A 12,133-nucleotide genomic window follows, 5' to 3' on the forward strand; every position below is an offset into this window, starting at 1 on the left:
CCCCTCCAGGAAGGTGAAAAGCGGGCCAGAGGGGGTGTCAGCTGGGAAGAGCTCCAAGGGCCAGGCAGAGTGGCATGCAGGGCTGCAGCTGGCCTTCAGACCTGACGTCCCCGCTCCCGATGCGAAATGCACACCAGAGACCTACAAGGGCCTGTTCACAGCGACTGGGGGCAGCAACAGAGGCTGCCTCACTTTGGCGGGTGAATTCACACCTGCAGCCAATCCAGCCCCAATCAAACATGTCACTCAGTGCCAGTGACACGACAGCGGGCGAGAACCTCTCTTTGAAGTTCTCCTGCTTGGAGAACCCGTCAGCAAAATCATGCAGCAAACCGCTGCAGAAGGACGCTACTTCCGCTGCGTGAGTGGGAGGGGGAAGGCCGCCCCCTCCCCGCTTTTTGGCATGAAGTATCCCCACCCCTGCAGCAAACTCCCTACACTCAGAAAGGTAGCACGTTCCCAGCGCAGCCTCCCTGATGTACTAGCTTTCTTCTCTGTGGACCTTTTCCTCACATGGGAGATGGACCGCCTTTGGCCGGATCCATCAGCCCAGCTGAGTCAAAAATGATCTAACACTGAGTGCCACAGCAGCATCTTGCCGCAATTGAGTTCCACAGGTTAATTGCGCGCCATGAAATACGCATTCAATCTGGGGAGCGCTTTGTGGATCCAATTAAGAGTCCTTGGATGCCATCCTAAGAGACATCCTGAAAGCTGAGAAGGACTTCCTTCTGAGTAAACAGGCCCGCAATGGATAGTGTCGGTTTCCTTTCGTTTTGTCAAACTTCCCGGGAAGGAGAATGAGACTAGCTGCTCCTTCAAAAATGGAGCTGGTGGCATTTTGGGGGCTCCCTTCCACAGTTTCTATCGAGTTCTCTCTCTCCCCAAAGCTCAAAGCTTTTGGTGAAGCGAAAGCTCCTGCCTCAAAGGCAGGCTGGCTGGCTTCCTTGCTCCTAAGGGGAGGGGGCCCTGCAGGAGGGGCGCATCTTGGACGGCTCCTCCTCGCCAAAGAGGCCTGGGCAGTGCGCGCTGTGCCCCCTAAGCGCATGGGGCGGCTGGTCCAGCGCGCGCCTTTCCTGGGCACACGCAGCCCCTTACGCGGGGCGGGGAGGGATTGTGACAGGGCGGCGCGGGAGGGGCAGCCCCGTCGGGAGGACCGCCAGTCGCTGGAGCCGGGCGGGATGCAGCGCAAAGAGCAGCATCGGGGCGGGAGCCCGGCGGGCGCGGGGCGGCAGTCGGAGGCCCGCGACGAGGCGTGTGAGGGCGAGCCCGGGTCGGTGGTGCAGCGCACGCAGGTGGTGCTGTTGGCCGGCGAGCCGTGGGGGGCCGACGGCGGCCAGAAAGTGCTCAGCTCTTTCGCGCACCACGTCCTGCCCCCGACAGGCGCCGGCGGCACCAGCCTAGCCCACCGCGACCCCGCCGCCGCCCCGGGCGAGCCCGGCGCCGAGGAGCAGCAGCTTCAGCACCGGCGGCCGCCGCCGCATCCTCCCTCAGAGGAGCCGGCTGCGCCGTCAGGGCAGCTGACCTTCTTCCTGTGCCGGGCGGCGTCGCTGCGGGAACGGGCCGAGCGGCTGCGGGAGGTGCTGCAGGGCGTTCGGGACCAGAGCCGCGGCGCCCCCGCGGCCCTGGTCGGCGTGATCGTCCAGCCGCGGCCCGAGGAGGAGAAGGAGGCGCTCCTGCGCCTGGAGGGTCTGCTCCGGGAAGTCTTCGAGGCCGAGGGCGCCGCCGCGCCCATGGAGATCCACACGGCCGTCTTCGCGCCCGGCCGGCCCGACGGCGCCCTCGAACTGCGGCGCGTCACCAGCCGCGTCTCGGCCCAGCAGTCGGGTGAGTGAGAGGAGGGGCTGCCCGGCTGGGCCGTGGGGAGCCCGAGGCGCTTCGGATACGAGCAGGGGCCAAGCTAGGAGCCTGTCCCCCAGAGCTAGGGTTTTCTTCTGCTGCGGGACACGGTGCCTTTGGGGGTGTGCAGAGTGCCACTCACCCCAGCCACGCCTGTAGCCAGCCTAAAAGAACTGAGGCGACACCAAAAAAAAGTAGGGGGGGAGAAAAAATGATGTAATAATTGTAATTCTATATATATATATATGGGGAGCGAGCGAGAGAGAAGAAAAGGTAAGGGGGGCCCCCCCTCTGCTACAGGCTGCCCCCAGCTGCAGCCTTCCAGGAGCTGGCCAAGTCGGAGTCTACCTTGCTCCCAAGCGCCTTTCTGAGGTGAGATTTGGGGGAAGGGGGGAGCGTCAGAGTCTGGTGTTGCAAGTCACAAGAAGGTGTGAGCCACACAGAGCACTGCCGCCCCTTCTGGGGCTAAAAGATGAGGTATAATTGTTTGTTTATTTATTTATTCAATGTCTATCCTGCCCTTCCTCCCAGAAGGAGCCCAGGGTGGCAAACAAAAACCCTCTAAAACATCTTAAAAACAAAATACTTTAAAGTATATTGAAGCAAAGCATCTTTAAAAACATGTTAAAACAAATTATCTTTAAAACAGCTTTTAAAAAACAACTTTAAAAACATATTCCATCCATGTGCTCTGTAGCTGACATGGGCAGGGGTCTCTGTGCATGCCCAGAGTCTACTGTCCTTGTTTATCACATCCTGTGTTTATTTGCCTGTGAGCTGCCCAGAGAACGTTGCTGTTTGGCCTCACGTGGATGTTGTTATAAGCGGACCATCCTGCGGTGATGTTGGCATTGCCTTTCTCCTCCCTCTCTGGAACCAAGCCTAAGCAGGCGTCAGTGGCAAACGTCAGATCGGGGGCTCCCAAACTGTGGTCCGTGGGCTGCTGGTGGGCTGCAGGTGTCATTCAGCTGGTCCACGGAGTGTCTGTGAATGTGGGGTTGAAGACGGGAGGCGGCACATCCATCACACTTGATATTCATATTGATTTTTTATTCCTGCTTTTATGTCTTATGGATATTGTATTCCACGGAATTCAAACTGTAATAAATAAAACATAATAGGCATAAGAAATACAGGAAGCAATAAAAATGCCACTAAAAACAGTGCCTAGCGCAGTGCGATGGCTACGACAGGCAGAGAAATCACTCACTGGGTTTCCCAAGACCCTCAAGTGGTCCGTGGGGAGGGAGGAGGAACGTTTGGGAACCACTGCTTTAGACTGCAACCTCCGTGGGGGCAGAGACTTGTCCTCTTGCACTTTGTAAAGTGTGATGCACATTTATGGGACTATACAAAGGCTCACTCATTCTGTTTTTTCTCCCCCCCCCAAAGTGAGCGCAATCTGGAAGGACAAATCGCTGTTTATTCAGGTGTTGGGAGCGTTACTGTCCTTTGGAACGGTGGCCTATGGCGGCTATTACTTCTACCACCATCCCCCCATGTGAAGCCTGCATCCCGGTTTCCTTATGCGGTTAAGGTGCGTATCAAGGGTGTGTGTGTCAGCTTCTGCTTCCAGGGTCAGGGTGGAGGTGGAGCGGCTGAGGGGAATCAAGGCATCCTTACGCGGCAAGTAGCTCAGCAGAATCCCGGAAGGACTCCCCCAAGTTGGCCTGAGAGGCAACCGCAGAGGCAGTGGTGGCTGGTGCCCCTGGGGACTGGTGGGGCGGAAGGCAGGGGGCCCCGCAGGAGGTGGGGCCAGAGTCAGTGATAGGTGGAGCCAAAGCCACCAAGAGGCGGAGCCAACTCATTCGAGTTCTGTCCCGGTCTTCCTCCTCGCTGCTGAGCCCTACACGGTGGCAGCACAGACCCTTAGGGAGAAGGAAGTGGGCTGGCAGTGCTGCGCCCCCCGGGCTGGATGAGCAAGTGGAGGCCCGCTGAGGGCAGGCTGAGGCTGGTGGGACGGAGCCACTGTTGCCCTAATAGAGACGCCTCCATTGGGCAGAGAGGAGGGCTGCTGCCGTTGGGTCCTGCACTTACCAGCTTCCTGTCGTCTTGCGGGCCACGGGATTGAAGCCCTGTTTGCGTGCAATCTAAGGGGCTGGAGGGGCTCAGAGTCCCCAGCACTCCCCCCTCCCCAAGTGTGTGCATAGGATCATATCCAGCCTTCGCTGGCCTGGTGCCTTCCAAGGGTTTTGGACTGCAGCGATCCAAAGCCACACTGGCTGGGGCTGGCGGCAGCGGTAGTCCAAAAAGCCTGGAGGGCACCAGGCTGGGAGAAGTGGCACAATGCGGTCTCCAGGGGGTCCTGCTCCTTTAACTGCCTGTGTTGTTGGCAGGTTGGCACGAGAGGCTGGTGTCTTTGGGGTGATGGTGCCTGCCTTTATGGAGATCCCTCCCTGGTGAAGTTCGGAAAGCCGTGACGAAATTAAGACCACTTTATTTCCTCGAGAGTTATGGGCTTTAAATATATAAATCCAGATTTTATTGTGGGGTTGGTTGGTTTTTAAATGCAGGGAATTTGCTGGCAGCTAGGAAACCTGATTCAGCTGAACATTAGGAAAAACTACCTAACTGTTAGAGCGGTGCAGCAATGGAACCAACGGCCTAGGAGGTGATGGGCTCTCCAACAGTGGAGGCCTTCAAGAGGCAGCTGGACCACCTGTCGGGGATGCTTTAAGTTGGATTCCTGCATGGAGCAGGGGGTTGGACTAGATGGCCTTAGAGGACCCTTCCAACTCTACAATTCTATGATTTTTTCTGCTGCTAATTTCATGAAATAAATTATGTCAGTTCAGTGTAATATGCCCTTTCTAAAGTGCTTCGAAGCCAGGTGGCCAGACACATGTTTTGAAAATAAATAATTATAAAAGTCAGGAAGGCTGCAAAACATAGATTGGCGCCACGTGTTGACCAGTTGGTTGCATGCGGGGGAAGAGCCCTGACAGCATTAGAAGCCCAGAGGAAGCCCACAAGCAAGGCAAGGACCACGGCTCAGTGGCAGAGCGTCCGCCTTGCCTGCTGAAGGGCCCAATCCCTGACAGCATCTCCAGGCAGGGCTGGGAGAGACCTTGGACAGCTGTTGCCAGGCAGTATGGACACTACTGAGCTGGATGGACCAAAGGTCAGACGCAGTATAAGAGAGCTTCTTGTGTCTGTGTGGATTTAGATATGGAATGGTGTAGTGGTTAGAGTGTCAGACTGGGACCTGGGAGGAGCCACGTTCAAATCCCCGATCAGCTGTGAAGCTCACTGGGTGACCGTGGGCCAGTCAGCATCTCTCAGCCTAACCTACCTCACAGGGTTGTTGTGAGGATGAAATGGGGAGGGGGAGACCCATGTATGCCACTCTGAGCTCCTTCGGGGAAAGGTGGGATAGAAATACAATAATATAATGAATAAATATATATCCACTAAAATAGTTTTTAAAAATCTGAATTGTTATTGTAAGTAATGTATTGTTCATGCAAATGTATCTCAGTGTTCGTATTTATTAATAATCTTGTCTATATTTGCAGTCTGCTCTTGAATCATTTTTGGTCCTCTCCTCCTAATGTGGTGTTTGCATTTTTTTTTCCAGTTCTTGTGCCCATTTGGATTTTCAGCTGTCACCCAAAATAAACATTAAAAAAAAAAACCACGAAAGGTGTTGCTTTGTCTTCATAAGCCACTCAAGGGGAACTTTCTTCAGCCGCGTGACCTTGCAGAAAACCTTCCAGGGGGGTGAGGTAGCATGCCAGTGGTGGGCAGGAAAGTCCAGAGGCCTCTCTCGCCATCCTGTCTCCAGGCAAGCAGGGGGCCCCATCACAGCTCCAGGGCGCATTCAGCCAGGCACAAGCACCAGAGGAGGGTAGAGCCAGAGTTCACGGCCAGCATCCAGGCAGTGGTGGTGGAGGGACCCCCGCCCCCCAAGCAGGCTGCGGAGTGCCCGCACCACCCAAACACACACCATGACTTGGGTGTGTGAGGGGGAGGAAGAATGATGGGACTTCCTCTCAGGGTTGTGAGGATGGAGGCAAAGCCTTTTACAACAATAAACATCATGGAAGGCTATGAAGACGCACCAGTCTGGAAGCCAGACAAGAACTTTGTCATCTCATTTAAACCAGAATGAAACGGACACTGGAAACGCCTAACTCCGCCCAGATACAGTAAAGTCCAGTGCCACCTAATGACAACTATAGAATGACACTATCCACATATTTATTAAATTTATATCACGTCCTTCCTCCCAGAAGGAGCGCAGGGTGACAAAAAATCTACAAACATATTAAAAACAAAGCACCTTAAAAAAAAATAATAAAAACTTAACATATCTTAAAAACAATTCCAACACAGATGAGGACTGAGCTTGTATCCCACCCTTCCTCCTGAAGGAGACCTGGGGCGATAAAACAATTTAACAAGAAAAAAGACAAGCATACTAAAAAGATTTCAAAACAATCCAAAACACAATTACAATTAAAAATATCCTAAAACACAGCTGAAAAAGAATGTTAATAAAAACTTTCTTTCGTCGGTGATCTTCAGGTTGTGAGGAACAGTTCCCTTCAAGCCATCCAATGCATGGCCAACAGGAATATTCCTATGTTGTGCAAAATGAGCCTGGAAGCATTAGCAGGAACAGCAGCCTCTCTGGTGCAGAGGTGAGTGAATTTTTGAGTTATGAGAGGCAGCTGGACAGCCACTTGTCAGGGATGCTTTAAGGTGGATTCCTGCATTGGGCAGGGGGTTGGACTTGTTGGCCTTATAGGCCCCTTCCAACTCTACTATTCTGTGATTCTTTCCGTAAAGAATCTGGACAGGAATGGTGGGGGGGGCGGGGATTCCAGTGCTGGATTCCCCAGGAGTGGAATATGCAAGAGCTCCACAGAGAACTGCCAGGGCAGATAGCGACCGGCCAGCAGAACCCTTGTTGCTAACAATGTCTAGGAAGGTTCTAGAAGGGCTGCGCGGAGGGAGGTGGCAGTTGGAGGGCGAGTGCTCTGAGGGCAGCAACTCAGACTGAACCCCGAGATGGCATACCCAAACCGAGGGCTGCTCAAGGCAGCCATGGGACATTACCTGACCGAGAGTGCCCGGACAGCACTTGAAGCTTTGGAACCAGATGAGGATGTGATAAATGTGAGTGCTGGTGCTGCTGCTGTGAGCTGAGGCAAGACCCTCCTTTGGAGCTGGGGTGGGAGAGAGAGAGAGAAATGTAAGAATGGTGGGGGCTGCACTGATCCGTGTCCTTAGCTTGAGGGAACTGGCAATTTGAAACACAAGGTGGCCCACCTGTCTACGTTGTGGGAGGGCCCTTGACACCTAGGATCAACCTGTGTTCTACCAACCCACCCATTATTAGCCAGAGTTCCCCAACCTGGTGCTCTTGCAGCCATATGAAGCTGAGGCTGTTGGGAGTTGGAGCCCCAAACATACAGAGAGCACCAGGTTGGGGAAGGCCAGCCTAGTCCATTGGCTCTCTAATGGAGCAGAAAAACACAAGCTTGTCTAGTCCAATCCTGGCCCAACCCACCTGGGCAAGTGCCAGAATAGTCGTGCAGCAGAGAAATGCCCCTGCTCACAATATTTTGTCAGAAGTTCAGAGTATACTTCTGAAGCTGTTGGTGTGTCAAGTGGCTGGCTGTGCAAGACAGAGGCATCCCTCCCCCACCTAGGTAAGGAAAGTTGCTCTGTAGGAAACAGTGGGCCCCACAGAATGGCCATGGAGTGCTGCCCCAGGCTTTTCTGCGCTGAGGGGAAGCACAGATTCTGCTCTGAGCTCCTTGGAGGACAGATGCAATGAAAATGAAATAAATATTTGCAGCACTGCCCCCCCCCCTTGCATCCAGGGCTGAGGGTGGGGTGGCGGAATGAGCTGAACTAAGTAAGGTTGGTCTAGAGTTTTTTGTTACACTCTCAGAGATCTTTATTACGGTGGAGACTGGTGGCTTTAGAGATAATACCTTCAATGCCTTGGACAGCTCCTTGAAAGTTCAGGCCAAAACCCGGAGTGGATTCACTGCCCCACTGACATCGGCGCCACCTGTCTCCATCTGTTTATCAAGAGTCCCCAGAGCGAGTGGAGCGCTGCCCTGCGGTACACAGCAGATGACCAAAAGCCCGCTTCCTCTGCTTGTGGGCATGTTTTGTCTCTTCCAGGTGGGGCCTGGAAAGCAGATGCCGGCCGTGGGACCTAACCAGATCCTGGACATGCCCCTCTTCACCAAGATCCCTTTCCTGCCGGGCTCCGGCACCATGTTCTACACGACAAATTTGGGTGAAAAGGTAAACAGAGGACATCAGCCAAACCCCACTCCAAAAAATCAAAAACAAAAAATGGGGGGAAAGCCCTTGTCCAAACTTGCCCTGGTCTCATCACCATTTTGCTGTCCATCAAAGATGTCTTATAACACAGCCCAGGTCCAAGAAGTGATTCTACAGGGCTGACCGCCCGTTGCACACTAAACCTGGCTGAGTCTGCCCTGGCACAACGGAGGGACGAACCTGTCGGTTTTAGCTCCTCACAGTTTCTCATTTTTCCAGTTTTAAATTCAGTTCTCCACATTTATGAAGCAATTCGCTATTATGTTTTTCTTAAAATATCCTCATGAAAATTCATCAGCATTTTAATGTGAATTTCTCAATATGCACATTTTTGCAAGCAATTTCCTCGAATATTTTTGTGTGTCATTTTCACTAATGCATTTTTATTCACACTTTCCCCTACTATGCACATTTTTGGAGACATTGTTTGGCTGGAGAATTGCATCACAAAATCAGAGAAGTGTGGGATTTGTAGGATGGTTAGCATTTCAGATTGGTTTGAAAAAGTGGGGATTAGGTAGTTTCTCAAAAGGCAAACAATGGAATTCCTCCCTCATCTCAACCTGACATTTGTTTTTCATGAGAAAAAGAGCTGTGAAAGAATTTAGAAGCTTCAATTTAGAATTTAGAGGTAGGCTTGACTGTTCTTCCCCCTCCTTGCCACTTCTCCCTCTAACATCCCTGCTCTCCAAGTGGTGTTTCTACTTCAAAACCAGTGCCAGGGTACTTTTGCACATGCTGCCATGTAGTTAGCAACTGTGTGGTCTCTTTATTTATTTTAAAAGATGTATAAACTGCTTCACATTCAAAATAATAATAATAATAATAATAATAATAAGATTAATTAGATTAAATTTCTATCCCATCCTTCCTCATAGTGGGAGCCCAGAATGGCAAACAAAGGACAAAACACCTTAAAAATAAAGCATCTTAAAAACAGATATTTTTAAAAAGCAATTCCAGCACAGATACATACTGGGATAAGGTCTCTACTTAAAAGGCTTGTTGAAAGAGGAAGGTTTTCAGCAGGTGCCGAAAAGATAACAGAGATGGCGCCTGTCTAATATCTAAGGGGAGGGAATTCCACAGGGTAAATGCCACTATACTAAAGGTCTGCTTCCTATGTTGTGCAGAATGGACCTACTGATGAGATGGTATCTGCAGGAGGTCCTTACCTGCAGAGCGTAGTGATCAACTGGTTATATAAGGGATAAGATGGTCTTTCCGGTATCCTAGCTGTACAGGGCTTTGTACACCAAAACCAGAACCTTGAACTTAGCCCGGTAGCTAATGGGCAGCCAGTGCAATTATTTCAGCAGTGGGGTAACATGTTGATGATGTCCTGCCCCAGTGAGCAGTCACGCCACTGCATTTTGCACCAGGTGCAGATTCTGGACCAACCTCAAGGGCAGCCCCACATAGAGCACATTACAGTAATCCAGCCTGGAGGTTACCAGTGCATGGACAACAATGGTCAGGCTATCCCGGTCCAGAAACAGGATGAGAAATACACAACACACAATAATGTCAAATCAATATAAAATTACAAGACAGTATATTTCACACATTAATCATGAGAGAGCAGTGTGCTTGACCAGCAACAATAGAAACTTACCTGGGAAAGTTTTTTGCATGTTCCAAAAATGCAGATCTTATTTCTAGGAGAATAGTGTTGCATAGATCAGGCGCCACCACAGTAAAGGCCCCTCTGCACGTGTGCAGAGGTACGCGGACTCACCAAGAGGGCCTCATCAGATGATCCCAGTGAACGGACCAAAATGTCAGCAGGGATTGGGGTTGGGGAGCCAATCTCTCAGATGACCTGATAAATGTAAGCTGTGAACAATAAAATACTGCAAATTTTCGTCGTGGTTAGGCCTCTGAAACCGGCGATGTCTGTGCTGGCTGGGGCTGATGGGAGTTGTAGTTCAAGAGCATCTGGAGACACCAGGCTAGGAGAGGCGGCTCAGAGTCAGAGGGAGTCTTCACTGGCTGTGTTTTGAAGTGTGCCTTTCCTTCCAGCTTTACCAACCGTCCGCCACTTTTGACCTGAGCGATCCGTATTGCAATGTAATGGCTCCGAAATATAAAAGCCTCCACGACCCGCATTTGCGCGCCTACTACAAGCGTAAGGACAATCTGCGGAGGCTGAAAAAGGCTGGCCACATCACCGACAGAAACAAAGTAGGTTGGGTTGGTTCAGCCATTTCTGTCCCTTCCACCTCCCTATTGAGACAACCGAGATGGCAAACGATAACATTAATATATATATATATATATAATGCTACAAACTTTAAAAAAAGATAGCACTATTAAAATTATCTCGGGACAGCTCAAAAGTTTATCAGCCACATCAAGAACTGCCGCTTTTGTAGAAGAAGAGGCATCTTCACTGGGGAGACGGCTGAAGCACCTGGGACAGCTCCTCCTATTGCGAGGAAGAAACAGTTTTGTTGGCTGTGCCAAATGGAAAGACAAAGGCAGAGGCAGAGATGGGAGGTTTAGGTGAAACTGAGGTGCAGCCCATTGAGCCCATTTTTCAAAGAATCTGATGCACACAACCAGAAGTGTTGCTACCGGCTTTGCAAGTGCTAGATTTTATTATCATTGTTTTCAGATTTTTAATGTCTAATGTATTTGTATGTCTATTTTGTACGTCACCCAGAGTGGCTGGATAACCAGCCAGATGGGTGACTAATAAATTCAATAAATAAATAAATAAATTTGCTTCCATTATGCTCCCCATTTATTTATTTATTTAGGCAAATCAAATAGGTGCCACGAGCACATACACCAGTTTGTGCTACTAAACCCTGGAGGCCTGCCCCTGGTTAGTGTGTGGACTAGGACCTCAGAGGCCAGAGTTCAAATCAGGGTTGTCACATAGAGGAGGGCCAGGATCTCTTCTTGGTTGTCCCAGAGTGCAGGACACGGAATAATGGGCTCAAGTTGCAGGGAGCCAGATTTCGACTGGACATCAGGAAAAACTTCCTAACTGTTAGAGCCATACGACAATGGAACCAATTACCTAGAGAGGTAGTGAGCTCTCTGACACTGGAGGCATTCAAGAGGCAGCTGGGCAGCCATCTGTTGGGAATGCTTTGATTTGGATTCCTACATTGCACAGGGGGTTGGACTTGATGGCCTTATAGGCCCCTTCCAACTCTACCATTCGATGATTCTATGATCCTCACTCAGCCAAGAAGCTTGCTGGGTGACCTTGGGCCAGTCACAGACTCTCAGCCTGACCTACCTCACAGAGTTGTTGTGAGGATAAAATGGAGAGGGAGGAGAACCATTTGGCTGCCATGAGCTCTTGGAGGAAAGGTGGGATAGAAATATCAGAATGAATGAATGAGTGAACAATGTAAGTGGGGAGTGTGTGGGCTTGCTTAGAAAATAAGGATGCCATCTTAAGGAGGCAGTAAAGTCCAACTAGGGGCTTGCTTCTGAGTAAACGCTTTTCAGATCGGGCTGTAGATGCTGTGCCTGGGATGTTGGCACAGCTGGTCGCGGGCATGAAAGCAGAATGGATCTCAGCCACTCCACTTCCCAGTGGGTCCCTTTGGCCATGGATCCTGACCTTTTGGTCTCCTCCCAGGTTGTCTGCACCCTGAAGGAGTTCAATGAGTACAGACAGTACCTGACTTCCCTCAAGCTGGAGTTTGAGAAACATTATATCAGAGAACAGGCAAGTCTTGGGGCCTTTGGGGTCTTTTTCTGCCTTCTGTGCCTCAGTCTAAGGCCCGATGAGGTCCTGTAAACAGAGAGCATATTGCAAACATTATAACAGGCATGGTTCCCACCCACCCCCAGCCAAGAATCCTTGGGGGACAATTTTCCCTGCTTCCCATCATGTTATGGCCGTTTCCAGGAGTCCCAGGGATGCAGGGGAGTTGCCCAAGTACATGCGGTTCAGGGCATAGGCCTGTGACACAAATGTGCATATATGCCGACTCTCTGAGGCTTGTTGTCATGGTTTACTCTG

This window comes from Rhineura floridana, chromosome 21 (assembly GCF_030035675.1).
Source record: "Rhineura floridana isolate rRhiFlo1 chromosome 21, rRhiFlo1.hap2, whole genome shotgun sequence".
NCBI classification, from domain to species: Eukaryota; Metazoa; Chordata; class Lepidosauria; order Squamata; family Rhineuridae; genus Rhineura; species Rhineura floridana.